The sequence below is a fragment of the Megascapheus bottae genome, chromosome 10 (genome assembly GCF_031878675.1).
Source record: "Megascapheus bottae isolate mThoBot1 chromosome 10, mThoBot2.hap1, whole genome shotgun sequence".
NCBI lineage: Eukaryota > Metazoa > Chordata > Mammalia > Rodentia > Geomyidae > Megascapheus > Megascapheus bottae.
Genome location: NC_143518.1, coordinates 39,609,991 through 39,632,301, shown reverse-complemented (window position 1 = coordinate 39,632,301; position 22,311 = coordinate 39,609,991). Strand labels below are relative to the sequence as shown.

General features: G+C 43.4%; 1 protein-coding gene across 4 annotated transcripts in view; it reads right to left on the bottom strand.

The window, feature by feature from the left end:
• Gatad2b (GATA zinc finger domain containing 2B) overlaps nucleotides 1–22,260 on the bottom strand; it is a 68,283-nt gene extending 46,023 nt beyond the window's left edge. For 2 of the 4 annotated variants that reach the window (XM_090340947.1, XM_090340948.1), the window contains exon 1: nucleotides 21,553–21,635. The gene's annotated coding sequence lies outside the window, so the exon portion shown is untranslated. Of the gene's footprint in view, nucleotides 1–21,552; nucleotides 21,636–22,136 lie in introns of those variants that run through there. The other 2 variants (XM_090340949.1, XM_090340946.1) reach the window with 2 other exon arrangements.
• Nucleotides 22,261–22,311: the final 51 nt, after the last annotated feature.

Sequence of the window (22,311 nt, the reverse complement as noted above, 5' to 3'; positions counted from 1 at the left end):
CTTGAACTCAGGGCCTAGGCACTGTCCTTGGGCTTTCTCAAGGCTAGTGCTCTTCCACTTGAGCCACAGCACCACTTCCAGCCTTTTCTGTGTATGTGGTACCAGAGACTGGAACCTAGCGAGGGTTTTCTGCATGCTAGGCAAATACTCTACCACTAGGCCATTCTCCAGGCCCCAAGTCTGTAACATTCTTAGGTGTGGTTAACCAATAAAAAGCAGGAAGTGAAGTTGTGGCTCAAGTGGGAGAGCACTAACCTGAGCAAAAAAAGCTCAAGGACAATGCTCAGGACCCGAGTTCATGCTCTCAGACTATCATAAATAAAACACTTAAAACAAAAACAACTCTGGCTGTTGAGGTGGCTCATGTCTGTCTGTAATTCTAGCTACTCAGGATGCTAAGATCTGATGATCAAGGTTCAAAGCCAGCCCAGGCATAAAAAAGGGACTTGAGACTCTTATCTCCAATTAACCTCTTGAAAATGGGAAGTGGGGCTTGGCTCAAGGGTAGGGTGGTAGCCTTGAGCTGAAGAACTCTGAGACAGTGCCCAGGCCAAGTTCAAACAAACAAACAAACCTCTGAAGGCTTTCAGGGCTTTCAGTGCCTCAATCATACAATCCTAGCTATCTAGAAGGGAAGGATCTGAGAATCCAAGTTTGAAGCCAGCCCAGGCAGATAACTCCAAGAGACTCTTATCTCCAATTAACCATCAAAAGGCCAGAGTGGAGCTGAGTTTCAATGGTAGAGTGCTATCCTTGAGCAAAACTGCTCAAGGACTGAAACTGAGAGTGTGGCCTAATTGTGGAGTGCTTATCTCGCATGCACAAAGCCCTGGGTTCGATTCCCTGATACAATATACACAGAAAAAGTCAGAAATGCTGCTGTGGCTCAAGTGGTAAAGCTCTAGATATAAAAAAGCTCAAGGACAATGCTCAGGCCCTGAGTTTAAGCCCCAGGAGTGGGGGAAAAAAACTGCTGGAAGATGAGCAGTGGCTCACACCTGTAATCCTAGCTACTCAGGATTCAGAGATCTGAGGATCATGATTCAAAGCCAGACCCAGCAACAAAATCCAAGAGATTCTTATCACTAATAAACCACCATAAAACTGGAAGTGGTGGAAGAGGTGCTGTAGTTCAAGTGATAGAGCTCTAGCCTTGAGCTGAAGAGCTTAGGGACAGTGATCAGGCCCAGAGTTCAAGCCCCATGACTGACCAAAAAAGTAAAATAAAACAAAAAAATAGCAATGTTCAAAGACTGCACTTAGACCCTAAGTTCAAAACTCAAAGGTGGTATATAAAAAAAAGCAAGCCTACGGAGCTGGGCCCAGTGGCTCACGCCCGTAAATACTAGCTACTCAGGAGGCTGAGATGTGAACTATGGCAGTTCAAAGCCAGGGCATTCAAGTCCCAAAGACTCTTATCTCCAATTAACTATTTAAAAAAACCTCTAACGAATTACTAAAAAACCGGAATTGGTGCTGTGGCTCCAGAGGTAGGGTGGTAGCCTTGAGCTGAAGAGCTCGGGAACAGAGCTCAGGCCCAGAGTTCAAACCCCATGACCAAAACAAACAAACAAAAAGCAAGCCCACAGGCATGCTGCAAATGGTAGAACACCAGCAGAATAAGTCCAGGCCCTGCTTTCAACTGTGAGAGGGAGGGAGGGAGGGAGGAAGGGAAGGAGAGAAGGAGAAAAGAAAAGGAAAGGGAAGCCAAAGTTCATCTAGCTATTAGTCTTCTGCTAACTCCCTAAAGTCCTGTTTTGAGTAGGTCTGGTCCATTTATAGAAATGAGATCATGACATTTCAAAATTACTACTATTACAACAATAAATCATATCAAAGAATAACAAAGCCTTATATGGGCAACAAGCTACAATTTTTTTCAGGCTCACACCTGTATCCTAGCTACTCAGGAGGCTGAGATCTATCCGAGAATCAAGGTTCAAAGAGAGCCCAGGCACTAAAGTCCATGAGATTCTTATCTCCAATTAACCCCCAAAACTGGAAGTGGTGATGTAGCTCAAATGGTAGAGCACTAGCGTAGAGCTGAAGAGATCAATGCCCAAGTTCAAGCCCCATGACCAACAGCAGCAACAACAAAAAAATAAGATAACCAATCAAAAGGAAAGGCCAATTCTTTCTTTTCTTTCTTTCTTTCCTTCCTTTTTGCTCGTCCTGGGGCTTGAACTCGGGGCCTGAGCACTGTTCTTGAGCTTTCTCAAGGCTAGAGCTTTACCACTTGAGCCCCAGCACCACTTCCAGCTTTTTCTGTTTGAGTGTGTGTGTTACACCAAGGAATCGAACCCAGGGCTTTGTGCGTGCCAGGCAAACACTCTACCATTAGACCACGCGCCAAGCTTTTTATTTTTTATTTTTTGGAGGGGTGGGGTTGGTGGTGGGGCTTAAACCCTTGGCCCTGGGCACTGTGCTTGATCTCTTCAGCTCAAGGCTACTGCCCTACCCCTTGAGCCACAGCACCACTTCCCATTTTCTAGCGGTTAATTGGAAATAAAAGTCTCACAGACTTTAGTGCCTGAGCTGGCTTTGAACCACAATCCTCAGATCTCAGCCTCCTGACTAGCTAGGATTACAGGTGTGAACCACTACGCCCGTTTGGGAAGCTAATTCTTGGAAAATTAATTTCAAACAAGTAGTTGCACAATGAAAACCATTTTCAAATCAATACACTTGAAAAAGATGACTTATGCTCACATGGAGTAATTTCTATAGCAAAGCAGGGAAATCAGTTTTCAATCAATTGGAAGTTACAAATGAGTATAAACACACTGAATGTCTTTAACTGTTATTAAAATTTTTGTTAAAAAATCAATAGATGGGCCTGGAGTTTGGCCTAATGGTAGAGTGTTTGCTTTGCACACAAAGACCAGTGTTCAATTCCTAGGTACCACATACATAGAAAAAGCTGGAAGTGGCGCTGTGGTTCATGTGGTAGAGCTCTAGTCTTGAGAAAGCCCAAGGAAAGTAGAAATATGGACTATACATTACACTAATAACAAGAAGAAAGGAGAGTCCCAGTTCTGAGAAGTTTTCAATTAGGGAAGGTCTGCAAATATAGTTCCGTTGAAGTGCACTTGCTTGGCATGTGTAAGGCTTTAGGTACCATGTCCCTACTGCAAGTAAGCAAATAATAAAGGGAGCAGCATATTTCTCAATATCATACCTTTTTTTTTTGTCAGAGACCAGGATTCGAACTCAGTTTCTGATGCTTTTGTTCACTGACTAGGACTCTACTACCTCCAATCTCTCCAAGTAGCTCTTCTAAATGTGTTCACTTACTAAAAGTTTACAGGAATTACAACTGTTGTAAAAGTCACAAGACTTCTGTTGAATTAAATATTGCAAATAAGTATTTACAAAACAGTTATAGTGTCCTTTCACTGTATGGAAATAGAGAAGTAAATTACAGCAACTATTTTATCTTTCATGTTTGTAAACTAGTCTTTTTGTGATTTTTATTTCATACTTGGAGCACTTGGGAGCTCTACTGCCTACTCCTGAAAAAAAGAAATGGAAAAACATCTCCAGCATTAAATTAAATTAGTATTATTGTTGTTTTGTTTTTTTGTCTGTTGTGGGGCTTGGACTCTGGGCCTGGGCATTGTCCCTGAGCTCTTCAGGTCAAGGGTAGCTCCTAACCCTTGAGCCACAGTGCCACTTCTACTTTTCTAGTGAGATAAAAGTCTCACAGTCTTAGTGTCCAGCATGGCTTTGAACCTCGACCCTCAGATCTCAGCCTCCTGAGTAGCTAGAATTACAGACGTGAGCCACCGGTTATTATTATTGTTATTATTATTGTGCCTGACCTGGGGCTTGATCTCAGGGTCTGGGCACTATGCCTGAGCTTTTCTTTTCTTTTTTTTTTGCCAGTCCTGGGCCTTGAATTCAGGGCCTGAGCACTGTCATTGGGCTTTCTAAAGGCTTAATGCTCTGTCACTTGAGCCACAGCACCACTTCCAGCTTTTGTCTATGTATATGGTACAGAGGAATCTACCCTGGTCTTCATGCATGCTGGGTAAGCATTCTATCACTAGGCCAAACTCTGGGCCCCCTGAGCTTCTTTTGCTCAAGATTAATGCTGTACCTACCACTACAGTCACAACAACTCCACTTGCTTTTTGGTAGTTTATTGAAAGTAAGAGTATAGGCTTTCCTGCCCGCCCTGACTTGAATCACAATCCTCAGATCTCAGGCTCTTGAATAGCTAGGATAAAGGCATGAGTCATCAGTGTCAGGTCTAAGGTAGTAATTTTTACCCAGGGCTGTACTCACAAGGTGATCTTCCTAACTAGACAAATCGTAAATGTTCAGTTATTTGACAATAAAATTCAATTCTTGGGCTGGGAGTTTGGCCTAGTGGTAAGTGCTTGCCTAGCAGGCACTAAGACTGAGGTTCAATTCCTCGGTACCACAATCATAGAAAAAAGCTGCAAAGGGTACTGTGGTTCAAGTAGTATAACTCTAGCCTTGAGAAACCCCAAGGAGAATGCTCAGACCCCGAGTTCAAGGTCCAGGACTAATAATAATAATAATAATAATAAATTCAGCTCTTAACATCTACTTGTGCTAATATCTGCCACTAAGTATCACAGAGAAAAATAATCATGCAATTACTGCCATATATATATTTTTTTTTTTATTTTTTATTTTTTTTTGCCTATCCTGGGGCTTGAACTCAGGGCTTAGACATTGTTCTTGGACACTTTTTGCTCAAGACTACTGTTCTGCCACTTGAGCCACAGTGCCATTTCTGGCTTTTTCTGTGTATATGGTACCAAGGAATTGCAGGGTTTTGTGCATATGAGGCAAGCACTCTACCACTAGCTACACTCTCGGACAGGCCATAAATGTTTTTTATTATATATATATATATATATATATATATATGATATATAGCCAGTCCTGGACTTTAGTCCCGCCTCTGAGCACTGTCCTTGGGTTTTCTCAAGGCTAGAGCTCTACCACTTGAACCACAGCACCACTTCTGGGCTTTTTTCTATGTATGTGGGACTGAGGAATCAAACCTGGGTCTTCGTGCATGCTAGGCAAGCACTCTACCACTAGGCCAAACTCCTGGCCAACTGCTGTGAATTTTAAAAATATATTTATTTTATTTTGATCTGGCATTTTCTATTACCACAGCAGTGTTTGTCTCTTTCAAAATGAGTCTATGAATGGCTTAATTTAGAGCTACAGACATTTCACTTCTGTAAGGGTTGATCTTTATCCTAAGTTACAAGCTATGCAAAAATAAAAATACGAAGGCTGGGAGTTTGGCCTAGTGGTAGAGTGCTTGCCTAGCATGCACTAAGACCCAGGTTCGATTCCTCGGTACCACATACGTAGCAAAAAGCCAGAAGTGGTGCTGTGGCTCAAGTGGTAGAGCCCTAGCCTTGAGAAAATCCAGGGACAGTGCTCAGGCCCTGAGCCCACGCCCAGGACTGGCAATCAATCAATCAATCAATAAATAAATAAATAACACGAACTGCTACCTGTACTAATTTAGGCTTCTCCAACTACAAGAGAGAAAAGGATAGGCTGGTGCTGGTATCTTAGGCATAATCCTTGCTCATAATCCTTGCTACCCTGGAGGCTGAGGTCTGAAGATGGCAGTAGAAGCTAGCCTAGGTAACAAAGTCCATGAGACTCTTATCTCCAATTAACCACCAAAAACTTAGTGGTAGAGCACTAGCCTTGAATACAAAACAAAACTCTGGGACAGTGTCCAGGTCCTGAGCTTATGTCCCAGGACCAACACCAAGAGAAAATAAGGGGGGGGGGGGGAGATAGGTACAGTGGCTCCTAAATTGTAAACCCACTATGCAGACAGTATTAAGTAGAAATAATAGGGTTTTTGGGGGGGAAGTAGCCCCCCCACAAAAATCTATCTGAAAAATAAATAAAAAAGAGCTGAGGACCTGGTAAAATAGGACATGAATAAGAAAAACAAGTTGTCACACCCACCTAGTTAATGACGTCCATAAATCTTTAAATCTGCCCTCAATCTTAACAATTACCACATTTGATTCCTAGAAATAACAGGCTATAGTAGAACTAGATATATAATTATTTACTGAATACAAATTTTATCTATAATTAGAAATTATTCAGAATACAGTCTGCTATCCTGATTTGACAAATTAAGAAATCACTTAACTTAGACACCTACCCATCAGAATTTCAGGACAACTACTCACTGTAAGAAAAAAAAGAGACTAAGCTAGGTGGGTGCTGGTGGTTCATGCTGTACTGTAGACGACTCAGGAGGCTGAGATATAAAAATTGAGGTTTAAAGCCAGTCAAGACAATAAAGTCCATGTGCACCAAATTAACCATGAAAAAAGCTGAAACTAAAGCTGTGGTTCAAGTACTAGCTTTGAGCAAAAAGCTTAGGGACAGTGCCCAGGCTTTGAGCTTAAGTCCTAGCACTAACACTCCCCTCCCCCGAAAAAAGGTAATTTTTAAAGTTTCTAAATGTCTAAACGGTCAATAGAAAGATTCCAAGAAACAGAAATGTTCTATAACTGAGGTGGGATATGTTTTTTTGTTCCTCTTATTTTTAACTAGAAATTGTTTGGGGGGGTTGTTGTTATTGTTGCTGTTAGTCATGGAGCTTGAACTCAGAGCCTGGGTACTGTACTGTCCCTGAGCATTTTTTGCTCAAGGCTAGCACTCTACCAATTTGAGACACAGATCTACTTCTGGATTTTCTGGTAGTTAATTGGAGAAATGCATCTCAAGGACTTTCCTGCCTGGGCTGACTTTGGGCCACGAGCCTCAGAACTTAACTCTCTCCTGAGTAGCTAGGATTACAAGCGTAAACTACCAGCACACCACCTATAAACTGTTTTCTCTACCACACATATGTAAAGCGCTAGCTTTGAGGGATCAGGAGTTTGGCCTAGTGGTAGAGTACTTGCCTAGCATGCGTGGAGACCCGGGTTTGATTCCTCAGTACCACATATATAGAAAAATGCTGGAAGTGGTGCTGAGGCTCAAGTGGTAGAGCTCTAGCCTTGAGAAAGTCCAAGGAAAGTGCTCAGGCCCTGAGCTCAAGCCCAGGATTGGCAAAAAATAAATAAATATTCAGGCTTTGGGTACTTCATCATATTTGTTTTAACTACTAAGTCTAACAGAAAGCAGCCACAAATAACATATAAACAAATGAATATGGTTCTTACCAATAAAATTGTCAATATGGACACTGAACACTTAATTTCATATAATTTTCAAACATTGTAAAATAATCTTAGTTTTTTTCAACCATTTAAACCTGTAAATGCACCTGGCGCCAGTGGCTCATGGGCTCACACTCTGAAATCCTACTACTCAGGAGGCTGAGATCTGAGGATTGTGACTCAAAGACAGCCTGGGTAGGAAAGTATGGGAGACTCTCCAATTAACCACCAGAAATCCAGAAGTGGTTCAAAGTAGCAGAATGCTAGCCTTGAGCTAAAATATCACAGGGACAGCACCCAGGCCCTGAGTTCAAACCCCATGACCAAAATAATTATAACTAAAGTATTAAATGAGTAGGGGAAAGCAATTACAATAATTAGAATGAGAGTAATTAAACACACAACAAATAAAACAGAAGGTTTTGAAATAGAATTTCAGCATTTGGTAAAAACATTTCACACACAGAGCCAAGTTGTAAAAAGTATAAGGGCTGGAAGTTTGGCATAGTGGTACACAAAGGCCCAGGTTTGATTCCTCAGCACCACACACAGAGAAAAAGCCAGACCGGAGACCGGGTATGGTGGTGGCTCACACCTGTAGTCATAGCTACTCAGGAAGCTGAGATCTGAGGATCAAGGTTCAAAGCCAGCCTGGGCACTAAAGTTTGTGAGACTCTCATCTCCAATTAACTATGAGAAAACTGGAAGTAGCAAGTAGCAATGTGACTCAAGAGGTAGGGTGGTAGCCTTGAGCTGAAGAGCTTAAGGACAGCTTAGGGAGCTCTGGCTTAGGCCCAGAGTTCAAGTCCCATGACTATCAAAAAAAAAAAAAAAAGAAAGAAAAAAAAAAACAGCCGAAGTGATGCTATGGCTAAAGTGGTAGAGCTCTATCTAGCCTTGAGAAAGTCCAAGCAGTGTTCAGGCCTTCAGTTCAATCCCCCCTAAGACTGTCCAAAAAAAAAAAAAGTGTAGAATAAACTGAAAAATGTAAACTAAGAGGAAGGGGAGTCACAATAGCCAAGAGATGGAAATAACCCAGATGCCCCATAATAGATGAGTGAATACAAAAATATGATACCTATACACAATGAAGTCTTACATAGCCTTTAGAAAGAACAATATAATTTGCAGGGAAATGGAAGGAACCAGAACAATTCATGTTAAGTGAGGTAAGCCAAGCTCTGAGAGACAAATGGTGCATACTCTCTCTGATATGCAGAAGTTAGATCTAAGATATGATAAATTATACAAGCTTATAGATACTCATATACAGTGGGATCTAAATAGGATATCCTGGACCAGGTGCCAGTGGCTCACGCCTGTAAATCTTAGCTACTCAGCAGGCTGAGATCTGAGGATGGAGGTTCAAAGCCAGCCTGGGCACAAAAGTCCATAAGACTCCTATCTCCAAATAACCACCAGAAAGCCACAAGTGGAGCTGTGGCTCAAGGGGTAGAGCACTATTGCCCAGGCCAGAGATCAAGCCCCATGACAGACCCCCCCCCCAAAAAAATAGGACATCTTAGGAAAGAGACACAAAAGCATAATGCCTAAGTGTCTCTTCATATTCATATAACAGACATACTGAAAAGAACTCCAAGATATGGGAACAAAAGATTTTTATTTCTTATAGTTTCTAGTTTTTGGTAATTCTGTCTTCTTTACCTTATTGTATGATGTATTCACATGTGTATCTTCAGGAGGATGGGGGGCACAGAACTCAAGGAAGAAAGGGTGAAAAAGTGCATCAGTGGAGCTCACAGGACATTAATGAAAGTGAACTATACAACTCATGAGGGAGGGAGGGAGAGAGGGAGGGGCAACAGGAGACACTATACAAAAGGAAATGTACTCATTACCTGACTCATGTAATTGTAATCCCTCTGTACATCACTTCTATAATAACAACAATAAAGTAATTTAATTTGGGCCGGGAGTTTGGCCTAGTGGCAGAGTGCTTGCCTAGCATGCACGAAGACCCGGGTTCGATTCCTTGGTACCACATACATAGAAAAAAGCTGGAAGTGGTGCTGAAGCTCAAGGGGTAGAGCTCTAGCCTTGAGAAAGTCCAAGGACAGTGCTCAGGCCCTGAGCTCAAGCCCAGGACTGGCAAAAAAAAAAAAAAATAATAAAATAAATAAAGTAATTTAATTTAAAAAAAGAGGAAGGGAAGGCTGAAGAGAGGGTAAAAATTAATGGAACATATTGTAAATATGCACGGAAATGTAACAAATGTAAAAAAAAAAAAACAAAGGTTCCCTTTACATAACTAGTGCACAACACTAATTTAAAATGAATGAATGGCTGGGTAGGCAGGTAGCGCAAACCTATAATCCCAGCTATCTAGGAGGTTTACATCTGAGGATCTTAGTTTAAAGCCTAGGCAGCAGTCTGTGAGAGTCATATCCAATGAATCACCAAAAAAAAAAAAAAAAATCAGAAGTAGAGCTGTGGCTCAAGTAGTAGAACACTAGCCTTTAGCACAAAAGCTCAGGGACAGCGCCCAGGCCCTAAATTCAAGCCCCAGTACCAATGTCCATGCACCCATGAGTGCACACAGACAGACACACACACACACACACACACACGCACTATACATTATTGTAACAATTAAAAAAATAGGCAGGCTGGGGGAAAAAAACTATGTGAAGAGAAAAATTTATTCTAAAATTTATATGGCATCTCAAGAGACCTGGAAAAGCCAAAATAATCTTAGAAAAAAGAGAAGTGAGCCAAAGTACTCACACTTCCTGATTTTAAAATTTGTTACAAAGTTATCTGATTATAGTAATCAAAACAGTGTGATACTTGCAATAAGACAGACACACAAATTTCTAAACAGAGCCCAGAAATAAAACTTTGCATACTGGGTCAAGGAATTTTTTAACAAGAGTATGCAAGTGGTACTAGCAAAATTAAACATTCATATGCAAAGAATTTAGACTCTAATTTTACATGACATTAAAAAAATTAATACAACATGACCTGAAATGGAGAGGAATACTTGAAATCATAGCACTGAGCAGGCTGATACAAAAGAGGTCATAGGTTCAAGATCAGCTTGGGCTAGTGAGAAGTCTCAAAAAAAAATCCCAACAAACTATGAACTGGTGGCTCACACCTAAAATTGTTACTTAGGAGGCTAAAATCTGAGAATTACGATTCAAAGCAGCCCAGGTAGACAAATGAGACTCTCCAATTCACTAGCAAAAGGCCCAAACTGAAGTTGTGGCTTGAGTGGTAGGATGCCAGCAGTGAGTGGAAAAAGTTGAGTGAGAGCTACAGTCCTCTGAATTTAAACCCCAGTGCTGGAACAAAACACAATGGGGAAGGAAGGAAGGAAGGAAGGAAGGAAGGAAGGAAGGAAGGAAGGAAGGAAGGAAGGAAGGAAGGAAGGAAGGAAGGAAGGAAGGAAGGAAAAGGAAGAGGAGGAGGAGGAGGAGGAGGAGGAGACGACTAGATGTGAAAGCCCAAATTATAAAATTCAGAGAAAGTTTTATGATATTGGATTTGGCAATGATTTCTTAGATACCAAAGCACAAAGAAAAAAATGTTTTTGCCAGTGCTGGGTTTGAGCTCAGGGCCTGAGCCCTGTCCTTGGACTTTCTCAAGGCTAGAGCTCTACCACTTGAGCCTCTGCACCACTTCTGGCTTTTTTCTACATGCGTGGTAACGGGTCTTCATGCATGCTAGGCAAGCACTCTACCACTAGGTCAAAGTCCCGGCCACAACAAAGAAAATTTTAAGAGGAGATAAATTTTCCATGCCTGGTGATACTCATCACCAGCCCCTCAGGGGGCTGAGGCCAAGAGCATTTTGAGTTTGATCAACGTAGACTACATACTCAAAGTTCTTGTCTTAAAAAAATCCCACAGCAGCCCAGTGCTGGTGGCTCACCCCTGCAATCCTCGCTCCACAAGAGGCTGAGATCTGAGGATCGGGGTTTGAAGCCAGCCAGGAAAAGGCCATGAGACTTTTTTTTTTTTGGTCAGTCATGGGGCTTAAATTCTGGGCCTAGGCACTCTCCTTAAGCTTCTTTTGCTCAAGGTTAGTGCTCTATTACTTAAGCCACACTTCGACTTCTACCTTTTTGCTGGTTAACTGGAGATAAGAGTCTCTCGAGTTTGTTTGCCAGTGCCAGCTTCAAGTGGAGATCCTCAAATCTAGCCTCCCACCAGTTCCCAACAGCTTATCACATTTCAAACTTGATTATAAACGGAACATAAGGTTAAAAATACATACTGTGTATTAACTATTTGCCAGGCACTATATCAAACACTAAATAAATGCATGAAAGGAAATAAATAAGCAATATATTTTTCTTTTGTAGACCATGGCGCTTGAACTCAGGCCCTCAGCACCGTCCCTGAGCTCTCTTGCTCAAGGCTAATGTTCTACCACTTAGGGCTACAGTGTCACTTCTGGTTTTCTAGTGATTAATTGGACTTTCCTACCCTAGGCTGGCTTTGAACTGTGATCCTTAGACCTCAGCCTACTGAGTAGCTAGGATTACAGGCAAAAGCCACTGGTACCCAGCTTATGCAATATATTTTAAAAATGTATGTTAAGAAATCAAGTGGTGGGCCGGGAGTTTGGCCTAGTGGTTAAAGTGCTTGCCTAGGATGCATGAAGACCTGGGTTCGATTCCTCGGTACCACATACATAGAAAAAAGCCGGAAGTGGTGCTGAGGCTCAAGTGGTAGGGCTCTAGCCTTGAGAAAGTCCAAGGACAGTGCTCAGGCTCTGAGCCCAAGCCCAGGACTGGCAAAAAAAAAAAAAAAAGAAAGAAAGAAATCAAGTGGTATCAGAAAGGAAAAAAAAAGCAGAAAAGGACCCAAAAAGTGAGTGTGTGTGTGTGTGTGTGTGTGTGTGTGTGTGTGTGTGTACTTTTTATTTTTGCTGGTCCTGGGGCTTAAACTCAGCCTGGCCCATTCTTTGAGCCTCTTTGTGCTCAAGGCTAACACTCTACCACTTGAACCATACTTTTTTGAGTAGTTTATTGGAGATTAATAGTCTCATGAGACTTTTATGCCCAGGTTGGGTTTGAACCATAATCCTCAGATCTCAGACTCCTGAGTAGCTAGGATCACAGGCAGGAGATACCAGTATGCTGTCCAAGGTATAATTTTAAGTAGAGGCAGAGTAAGGCTTAATGGGAGCCTTATAGGAGATTTAAAGGAGGCACGCAATTAGTCATTATCTCAGCATGGAAAGATAGGTATTATAGAGCCAGAGCATAGCCTAGTAGTAGAGTGTTTGCTTAGCATAATTATTACCTCTTTCTCTCTCTCTCTCTCTCTCTCTCTCTCTCTTTCTCTCTCTCTCCCTTTTTCTTTTTGCCAGTCCTGGGCTTGATCTCAGGGCCTGAGCACTGTCCTTGCACTTTCCTCAAGGCTAGTGCTCTTACCAATTGAGCCACAGCACTACTTCTGGCTTTTCTATGTATGTGATACTAAGGAATTGAACCTGGGTCTTCGTGCATGCGAGGTAAGCACTCTACCACTAGGCAAAACTCTCCCAGGATCATTATCTTAAAATCAACAAAGAACTAAAAAAAAAATGGAAAAAGCCAGGCACCAATGGCTCATGCCCATAATCCTAACTACTTGTAAGGCTGATGGCAAAAGGATCATGGTTCAAGACCAGCCTGGGAAGAAAAATACTTGAGACACTAAAATATAAGCAGCAAAAAACAGGGCTGAAGGCATGTCTCAAGTGATAGATCACCAACCCAGCATTTGAAACCAGCCCAAGCAGGAAAAGTCCAAAAGTTCAAGTGGTAGAGCTCTAGCCTTGAGTGAAAAAACCATGGGAAACACAAAAACATAAACAAGTTCAAAAAGCAACTACCATATTTTCACTCATTTGTGGAAAGTAGACCTATATACTTATATATGCATGGACATGTACACATATGTATATATACACATTTATATATGTATGTGTATATATATATATATACACACATATATAAAACAGAAAACATAGTTCTAAGTATGGGACTGTTTAGAGGGATTAGAGGAGAGGAATAAAGAAGGACGAGTGAATAATTGGGATATACTCTGTGTGAAAATGGTTTAAGGAATGTCGGTGAAAGCTGTTGACTAACAAGGGTGTTTCCTAGAGGAGCAGGGAAAGTAAAAGCAATAGAGTTTTATTCAGACTAAAATATTATATACGCACATCTGAACTACCATGGCAAAATCCCTATGACATACTCTAGTAATAAGTCAACTCTTTGGCAATTGAGAGAGAGAGACAGACAGACAGAGAGAGAGAGAGAGAGAGCATGCGAGAGCAAGCACACACCATGCTTATGCCTATAATTCTAGATACTCAGAAGGCTGAGATCTAAGGATCATGGTTGGAAGAGCCAGCCCAGGGAAGGAATATCCGTGATACTTATCTCCAATAAACCACTCAGAAAAAGTTGGAAGTAACACTATGGCTCAAGTGGTTGAATGCTAGTCTTGAGAAAAGAGTGTAAAGGGAAAAGAGTTTGATACAGATAACTTGTACATATGTATAGAAATGTCAAAATGAGGGGGGAAAACAAGATGAGGGGTGGGGGTGGGGGAGGGAAATAGGGACCTAGACATGAGAAAGGGTATCAATGTATGTGAATTAATGCACCTTCTATCTGGCGAATATAATGTAACCCTTCTATTAATTACAACAACAACAACAAAAAGAAATGTCACAATGAAGCTGGGCACAGTGGCTCACACCTGTAATCCTAGCTACTAAGAGGCTGAGATCTGAGGATCAAGGTGCAAAGCCAGCCCGGGCAGAAAAGAACCTGAGACTCTTATATCCAATTAACCCCTAGAAAACAAGAAGTGGGGCTTGTCTCAGGGACAGTCCACCCCAAGGGGGGGGGGGGAGAAGAAATGTCACGATGAGCCAGGATGAGCCAGGAACGGGGTGGCTCACGCCTGTAATCCTAGCTACTCAGGAGGCTGAGATCTGAGGATCACGGTTCAAAGCCAACCCAGGCACTAAAAACTCTTATCTCCAATTAATCACCAGAAAACCGGAAGTGGGCTTGTGGCTCAAGGGGTAGGGTAGCAGCTTTAAGCTGAAAAGCTTCAGGACAATGCTCAAGCCAAGGGGTAGGGTGGTAGCCTTGAGCTGAAGAGCTCAAGGACAGCTCCCAGGCCCAGAGTTCAAGTCCCAGGACTGACAAAACAAACAAAAACCACACTGACTTTAGGGTTGGGTTATTCCTCAAAGAGGATGCCTACCTAGTGCCAATAACTGGGGAAAAAAAAAAAACAAAAAACTTTATGGGCTGAATGTGTATGTGTAAAAAAAACCTTTATGGGCTGAATATGTGTGTATGTATCTCAGTGCTCAAGAATTTGCATGCACATGGTTGTAAGTTTGAGCCCCATCATCTAAAAACAGAGAAAGGAAGAAGGAAGAAAGGAAGGAAGGAAGGAAGGAAGGAAGGAAGGAAGGAAGGATCCAATACCATCAGCTACTTAGGAGGCTAAGATCTGAGAATCAAGGTTTTGAGCCAGCTGGAGCAGACTAATCCTTAAGACTTTCATCCCCAATTAAGCACCAAAAAGCTTGAAGTGGAGACATAGCTCCAGTGGTAGAGTGTCAGAAAGAGCTGACAAGAGCACAAATTCCTGATTTCAATAAAAGATCCATAGCTGGGTACTAGTGTCTCACACTTGTATTCAGGAAGTTGACATTTGATGACTGTAGTTCCAAGCCAGCCCAGACAGGAATGTCCATAAGACTCTAATTTCCAATTATCCAAAAAAAGCCAGAAGTAGAACCGGGAGTTTGGCCTAGTTGTAGAGTGCTTGCCTAGCATGCACGAAGACCTGGGTTCGATTCATGGGTACCACATACATAGAAAAAAGCTGGATGTAGTGCTGAGGCTCAAGTGGTAGAGAAAGCTTTAAGAAAGTCCAAGGACAGTGCTCAGGCCCTGAGCTCAAGCCCAGGACTGGCAAAAAAAAAAAAGCAAGCAAGCCAGAAGTAGAGCTGTAACTCAAGTGGTAGAGCACTAGTCTTGAGCACAAAAGGACAGTACCCAAGCCCTGAGTTCAAAGCCCAAGAATAGAAAGAAAAAAAAAAAAAAAAAGATGTATAACCCCCCCTTCCCACACATTTGCATCTGCAATGCATACCAACCTTAGTAGAAATTTATTAATCCTGATATCTATTACAAATCCTTCTTATATTTCAGCCTATTATCTTCAAAAATTACAAGCTGTACTTTCTCACAAAATGAGACAAGATCAAGAAAGCTTTGATCAGAAGGCTAAAAGGACTTCCTGATTCAGGTAATGGTAATATAACTTGTTTTACAAAAAGCCAGGTGCTGGTGGCTCATACCTGTAACCCTAGCTACTCCAGAGATTGCACTCAGAGGATCCTGGTTCAAAACCAGTCGGGGCATGAAATTCTGTGAGACTCTTTATTTCTAATGAACATCAAAATCCAGAAGTGAAGCTGTGGCTCAAAGTAGTACAGTACTAGCCTTGAGCACAAAAGGTCAATGTCTAGGCCCTGAGTTCAGGCTCTATATCTAACAACCACCTTGTGCACACAGGTGGCTCATATATGTAACTCTTGAGTTCAATTCCTGGTTCTACCACACTCACAAAAAATGTATGAAGGGGCAAGAAGTGTGGTCTAGTGCTAGTGCTTGCTTAGTATCCATGAAATCCTGGGTTTGATTACTGGGTACCACATACACAGGAAAGCTGGAAGTGATGCTGTGGCTCTGTGGCTCAAGTGGTAGAGTGCTAGCCTTCAGAAAGTCCAAGGACAGTGCCCAGGCCCAGAGTTCAAGCCCCAGGACTGGCGCCACACACACCCACACACACACACACATTGGGGTGGGAGGAGGGGGGAGGGCCTGGATGTGGGCTTTTCTTTGCTCAAGGCTAGTGCTCTACCACTTTGAGCCATAGCTCCACTTCTAGTTTTTAGGTGGTTAATTGCAGATAAGAGTCTCATAGACTAGCCTGCTAGGGCAAACTTCAAACACAGTGCTCATACCTCAGCCACCTGACTAGTTAAGAGTTACACATGTGAGCCACCGGCCACCAGTACCCAGCCTATATATATTTTTTTTGGGGGGGGGTCAGTTGTGGGGCTTAAACTCTGGGCCTGGGTACTGTCCCTGAGCTTTTCAGCTCAAGGCTACAGCTCTACCCCTTAAGCCACAGTGCCACTTCTGGTTTTCTGATGGTTAATTGGAGATAAGAGTCGCACAGACTTTAGTGCCTGGGCTGGCTTTTAACTGGGATCCTCAGATCTCAGACGCTGAGCAGCAAGTATTACAGGCCTGAGCCACTGAGCTCTGCTAATTTTGTTTTCTATTTCACAAGTTCCAGAACTCTGAAATATGGAATGTGTATACTACCTACCTAGAAGGTAACAAAAATGTGTTATTTATTTGCTACTTTGTAATCCTATACTCTAGTTGGTAACAATTTTAGGAAACTGCTGAAAGAGAATTTGGAGGATGACATCAAACATTCCTAAGCTACTATCTACTAAGTATCTTGGCAGACAAGTCCTAATAATGTAGTTCAGTCCAGTCCTCTATGTGAAATTTTCATATATCTACAAGGCAGAAGGTTAAAATGATAGACCACAAGGAGGAACCAATTTTAAATCACCTTTTTTTTTTTTGGCCAGTCCTAGGGCTTGAACCCAGGATCTAGGAACTGTCCTTGTGCTTTCTCAAGGCTAGCGCTCTACCACTTGAGCCATAGCACTACTTCTGGCTTTTTTTTTTCCTTGCCAGTTATAGGGCTTGAACTCAGGGCCTGAGCACTGTCTTTGGAGTTTTTCTCAAGGCTAGAGCTCTACCACTTGAGCCACAGCACCACTTCCAGCTTTTTTCTCTGTGTGTGGTACCAAGGAATCAAACCCCAGCTTTGTACATGCTAGAGGAGCACTCTACCACTAGGCCAAACTCCTGGCCCCTAGTGTATATCTTTTTTTTTTTTTTTTTGCCAGTCCTGGGCTTGAGCTCAAGGTCTAAGCAGTGTTCTTGGACTTTCTCAAGGCTAGTGCTGTATCACTTGAGCCTCAGCACCACTTCTGGCTTTTTTTTTTCTTCTATGTATGTGGTACCGAGGAATCGAACCTGGGTCTTCATGCATGCTGGGCAAGCACTCTACCACTAGGCCAAACTCCTGGCCCACTTCTGGCTTTTTTTGTGTATGTAGTACTGAGGAATTGAACTCAGGGCTTTGTGCCTGCTAGGCAAGTACTCTACAGCTAGACCACACTCCCAGCCCAAATAACACCTGTTAAGCAAGCTATGGTAGTGCAGGTGAGGCAGTAAAGCTACGAGTTTGAGACCAGCCTATGTTATACAGAGACTGTCTCAAAAAGTCTCCAAAATCCCCAACCAGTACCACAGAAAAAGGTCCCCAAATTACTGAAGAGACAACTAACAGAGGTAATCGGTCCTTTTCAAGAGAAACAAGTTGCATTATTTTCTATGCTTAGCCACCAACAGAGGAATTACAACTCTGTGTGGCACTTTTTTTTTTTTTTTTTTTGGCCAGTCCTGGGCTTGAGCTCAGGGCCTGAGCACTGTCCTTGGACTTTCTCAAGGCTAGAGCTCTACCACTTGAGCCTCAGCACCACTTCTGGCTTTTTTTTCCCTATGTATGTGGTGCCGAGGAATCGAACCCGGGTCTTCGTGCATGCTAGGTAAGCACTCTACCACTAGTCCAAACTCCCGGCCCCTGTGTGGCACTTTTTGACAAGCTATTTTCCTCAAGTAATAGGTGGACAGATGGATGTATAGTCAATCTGAGTCTCTTTCCTACCCCCTCCCCAGTTCCTAACTACCTCAGAAAAGCATGGCTACTGTGCTTTGGACCCAGATATAGCTCAGATCTTACCACTTCTCTAGCAGTTGTTTTAATCACCAAAGCTGGTTTGGCTTTTCTCAATGAGCCAAGTAACATACACATTTTGAACTAAGTGCAGAAGTGCTGCTTCAGAGCATGACTCCCAAGAAGTGGCTAACATGAAATATACTCCAGGGCTGAGAGTTTGGCCTAGTGGTAGAGTGCTTGCCTGGCATGCACAAAGACTCAGGTTTGATTCCTCAGTGCCACATACATAGAAAAAGATGGAAATGGTGCTGTGGCTCAAGTGGTAGAAAGCCAAAGGACAGTGCTCAGGCCCTAAGTTCAAGACCCAGAACTGGTTAATAAAAAAAGAAAAAGAAAAAAGAAATATACTCCAGCAGCCTGGCACTGGTGGCTATGCCTATAATCCTAGCTACTTAAGAAGATGAGATCTAAGAATCACAGTTCAAAACCAGCCCCAGAAGGAAAGTCTCAGAGACTCTTATCGCTAATGAATCACCAAAAAGATGAAAGTAGAGCTGTGGCTTTAGTTGTAGAGTGCTAGCCTTGAGTGGAAAAAGCAAAGGGACAGCACCCAGTCCCTAGGTTCAAGCCCCAGCATCAACATCAAATACACACACATACACAATACACATACATATATATTCATATTCTCTCCCCCCCCCCCTCTCTCTCTCTCTCTCTCTCTCTCTCTCTCTCTCTCTCTCTCTCTCACATCTATAAGCAAGTACAGCACCTGCTTCTGTTTTCCTATACATATACTTACAGCTTGGTGGTTGGGGAAAGAAATATTGGTAAATTGAAACAAAAGGCCCACTCTACACATAACACCCAAGACTATCTGCTCAAAGGTAAAATGAACCCAAGGTCCCTGCACATGGTTAGAATACTTTCATTGACACAGTAACACCTTCCACCCTGTTGTTCTCTAACCAAAACCCAACCTGGAGGTACAGTCTGACCTAGATGGAAGCAAAAAAGGGGAAGGGAAATTCCTCCCCAAAACAGGTGGAAACAGCAGTCTAGAAATGTTAAGGCTGCCTCACACATCTCTCTCCCACCATTCAGTTGTCATGTTCTAAATACTGTAAAAATTACTGACAGAGTCTGGGCACTGGTGGCTCATACCTGTAATCCTAGCCACTGAGAGGCTGAGATCTAAGGATTATGGTTCAAAGCTGGCTGGGACAGGAAAGACCATGAGGTTCTTTATATCCATTTAACCACCAGAAAACTAGAAGTGGTGCTATGGCTCAAAGTGGTAAAGTGCTAGAGTTCCAGCCCCACAACCAACACCCCCCCCAAAAAAAATTTACTGACAGAATTTAGATTGAAAGGACTGACTGATGAAGGAACCTGGTTAACATTCGTAGATAAGTACCAGAATGCAGCTTCTATTCAGATCCTATTTGCAATGCCTCTAAAAAGGAAGTTAAGAGACATCAGTCAAGGGAGGCAAACCATAGTCATGAAGATAGATACTTCTTTCAACTACAAATTACTCTCACCTCTTGGAGAATGTTCCTAAATAAGAAATAATTGGTAGGACAAAAATCTATGAACCTGCTGGGCACTGGTAGCTCATGCCTGCAATTCCAGCTACTCAGGAGGCTGAGTTCTCAGGATCACAGTTCAAAGCTAGACTGGGCTCCTGCCTGTGAGACTCTTCAATTAACAAAAAATTTTAAAAAATTAAAAACCAGAAGTGGAATTGTGGCTCAAGTGGTAGAGACAGTGCCCAGGCAGAGACAGTGCTCAGGCCTTAAATTCAAGTCCTAGAACCAGAATCAAACACACACACACACACACACACACACACACACACACACTTTAAACCACACCTCTTTCTCTTTCTTAAACTGGGTCACCCTGCCAACAGGTCAGATTTCCAATTCCTGCTGATTAATACTTATCTACCTCTTTCCATGATTGTCTTTTAACTCCAGACTATGTGGGCAAGGAGTGTGGCCTAATGGTAGAGTGCTTGCCTAGCATGCATAAAGCTCTGGGTTCAATTCTTCAGTACCACATACACAGAAAATCCAGAAGTAGTAGTGCTCAAGTGGTAGCAGAGTGCTTGCCTTAAGAAAGCTCAAAGACAGTGGCCAGGCCCTGAGTTCAAACCGCAGGACTGGCAAAAAAAGAAAAAAAAAAAAAAACACATATATATTCCTCTAAAAGCAAATGACAGCCCTACCAGACAAATGTTCTCTAATTGTTCATATAACCATCTTAAATGCCCAAGAAGATTCTGTCCCTGATACAGCTTATTCTCAAATATCCATGGATTAAGTATACACACACACACACACACACACACACACACACACATACACACACAAAATGGCACCATTTCCAACAAATGTGGGACTTTCCTCAAACTGTACTGAACCTCTCTCCCCAGCACCATCTTAAGCATCTCCAGAAGTTGCCTCTTTCCTGATCATGTATAGAGGGCAATATTCACAAGGCTGCTCCACTACCAAAAGTATGAATGAGAGTGACTATCAGACTTCAATGAAGAGTTTTAAGTGTATCAAAAAAAAGAGCAATAAAGTTAACAAAAAAAAAAAACACTTTCAAACACATTAATCTCCAACATAAAGACTCCATACTGCTGCCCGAAAACATCAAAGTCATGTGCTCTAGTTGAGAGGACTGGATGGCTGAGGACAAAGATGGGAGGGAAAGTATCTTTTTACTTTGTACCCCATACACTCACTGTGAATGTCACTTAAAAATATCCATTTTACAAAAGAAGAATATGATCCTAGAAATTACAAGACATCAGGCTCTTCTCTAACACAGACCTGTAAAACCTTTTTACTCCACCACCTACTAGTCCAAATCTTTCTTTTGCAGACTGCCCTGAAAAGGTGGCTTTCTCTCTGCTAAAACTAAGTGTCCCCCATCTCTCTGACAGTCCTCCAAATTATCATTTATCAGATGATAATCGCTAAGAATCAAGGCAATACCCGATTCTCCAAAGGGCAGCAGCAGACAAGACTGCCTAACAGCTTAACTCAGCACCCACATGCCACCTATCAGTAAAGCATTCCACCTCCATCTCGGTGCCAGCCGAAGGAGATAACGTCTTGTGTTTGAAGGGAAGCTGCTGCAGGGGATGAACCCCAGGAGGGCTGCCATACCTTTATGAAGAGGTAAGCTGTCCCGGGCCACTAGTGGCACCTAAACTCCTGCACTTGCAAGAGAAACTAGCTCCTTCGTGTAACGAGAGCCAGGGAGGCAGAAAGTAGTCTTAAGTCCCGGTGTGGTTAGGAAGGGTAAGTTGCAGCTCCATCAACCCTCAAGCACTGAACCGCGAAACGGATCCAGTGTATCCCAGAAGCCCAGCTGAGAAAAAAAGGATGGTTTAATCGGTGAAAACGGTAAGAACCCAGAGCCAGAGACAATTCCCTTTTTTCAACCGGGAGAACGAGGGAACCGTGGACGACGAAATAAAGGGGTAAGGTTCTGCACTCTTCGCTCCTTACCCTAAAGAGAGATAATTATCCCGGCCTTCCTTCACCCTCAAGGAGCTCGCATTAGTCCCAACCGCCGTCAAACACGAGACTGAGCGCAGGGAGCGGCCCCCGCACCCGGAGGGCACCATTTGGGGGATGGGGAGCGTTAAAAAACAAACAAACAAACAAAAACAGGGGGGGACGCGCTAAAGAGGCAAGGAGGGGAGCATGGCGGGCATGAGGCAATGAGCGAAAGCGGGGATGGCGGGGAAAACGGGGCGCGAGGGGGGAGTAAAAGAAGAAATGAAGGGACACGAGCTGGGGGCGCGCGAGGCCGAAGTGAAAGACGGGCGCGCGCGCGCGGAGGGGAGGGGGATGAGGTGAAGGGGGAGCGCGAGGCGGGGGCGCGCGGTGCCGGGCGGGGGGAGGGGGACGCGAGGCGGGGGCGCGCGGGCGGGCGTCGGCTCGCGGCTCTTCCCCTCCCCCCGCCCCTCCACCTTTCCCTTCCCCCCACCTCCGCCACCACAGCCTCCTCCCAGCCTCCCTCCCTTCCTCGCTCCTCACCGCCCCCGAGCGGGCGGGCGGCCAGGCCGGCCTAGGCCAGAGCTCCTCACCTGGCGGTGGCGGTGTAACTCTCGACTGGCTCGCCTCTTCAGGAGGCGACGGAGGCGTCGAAAAAGGAAGAGGCGACGGCACAGTGGGCTCCGGACCCCACTGACGGGACCAGGGGCAGGGGTGGGGGAGGGGGGTGGGCCGGACCGGGGCGGGCGGGCGGAGCAGACACTGCGG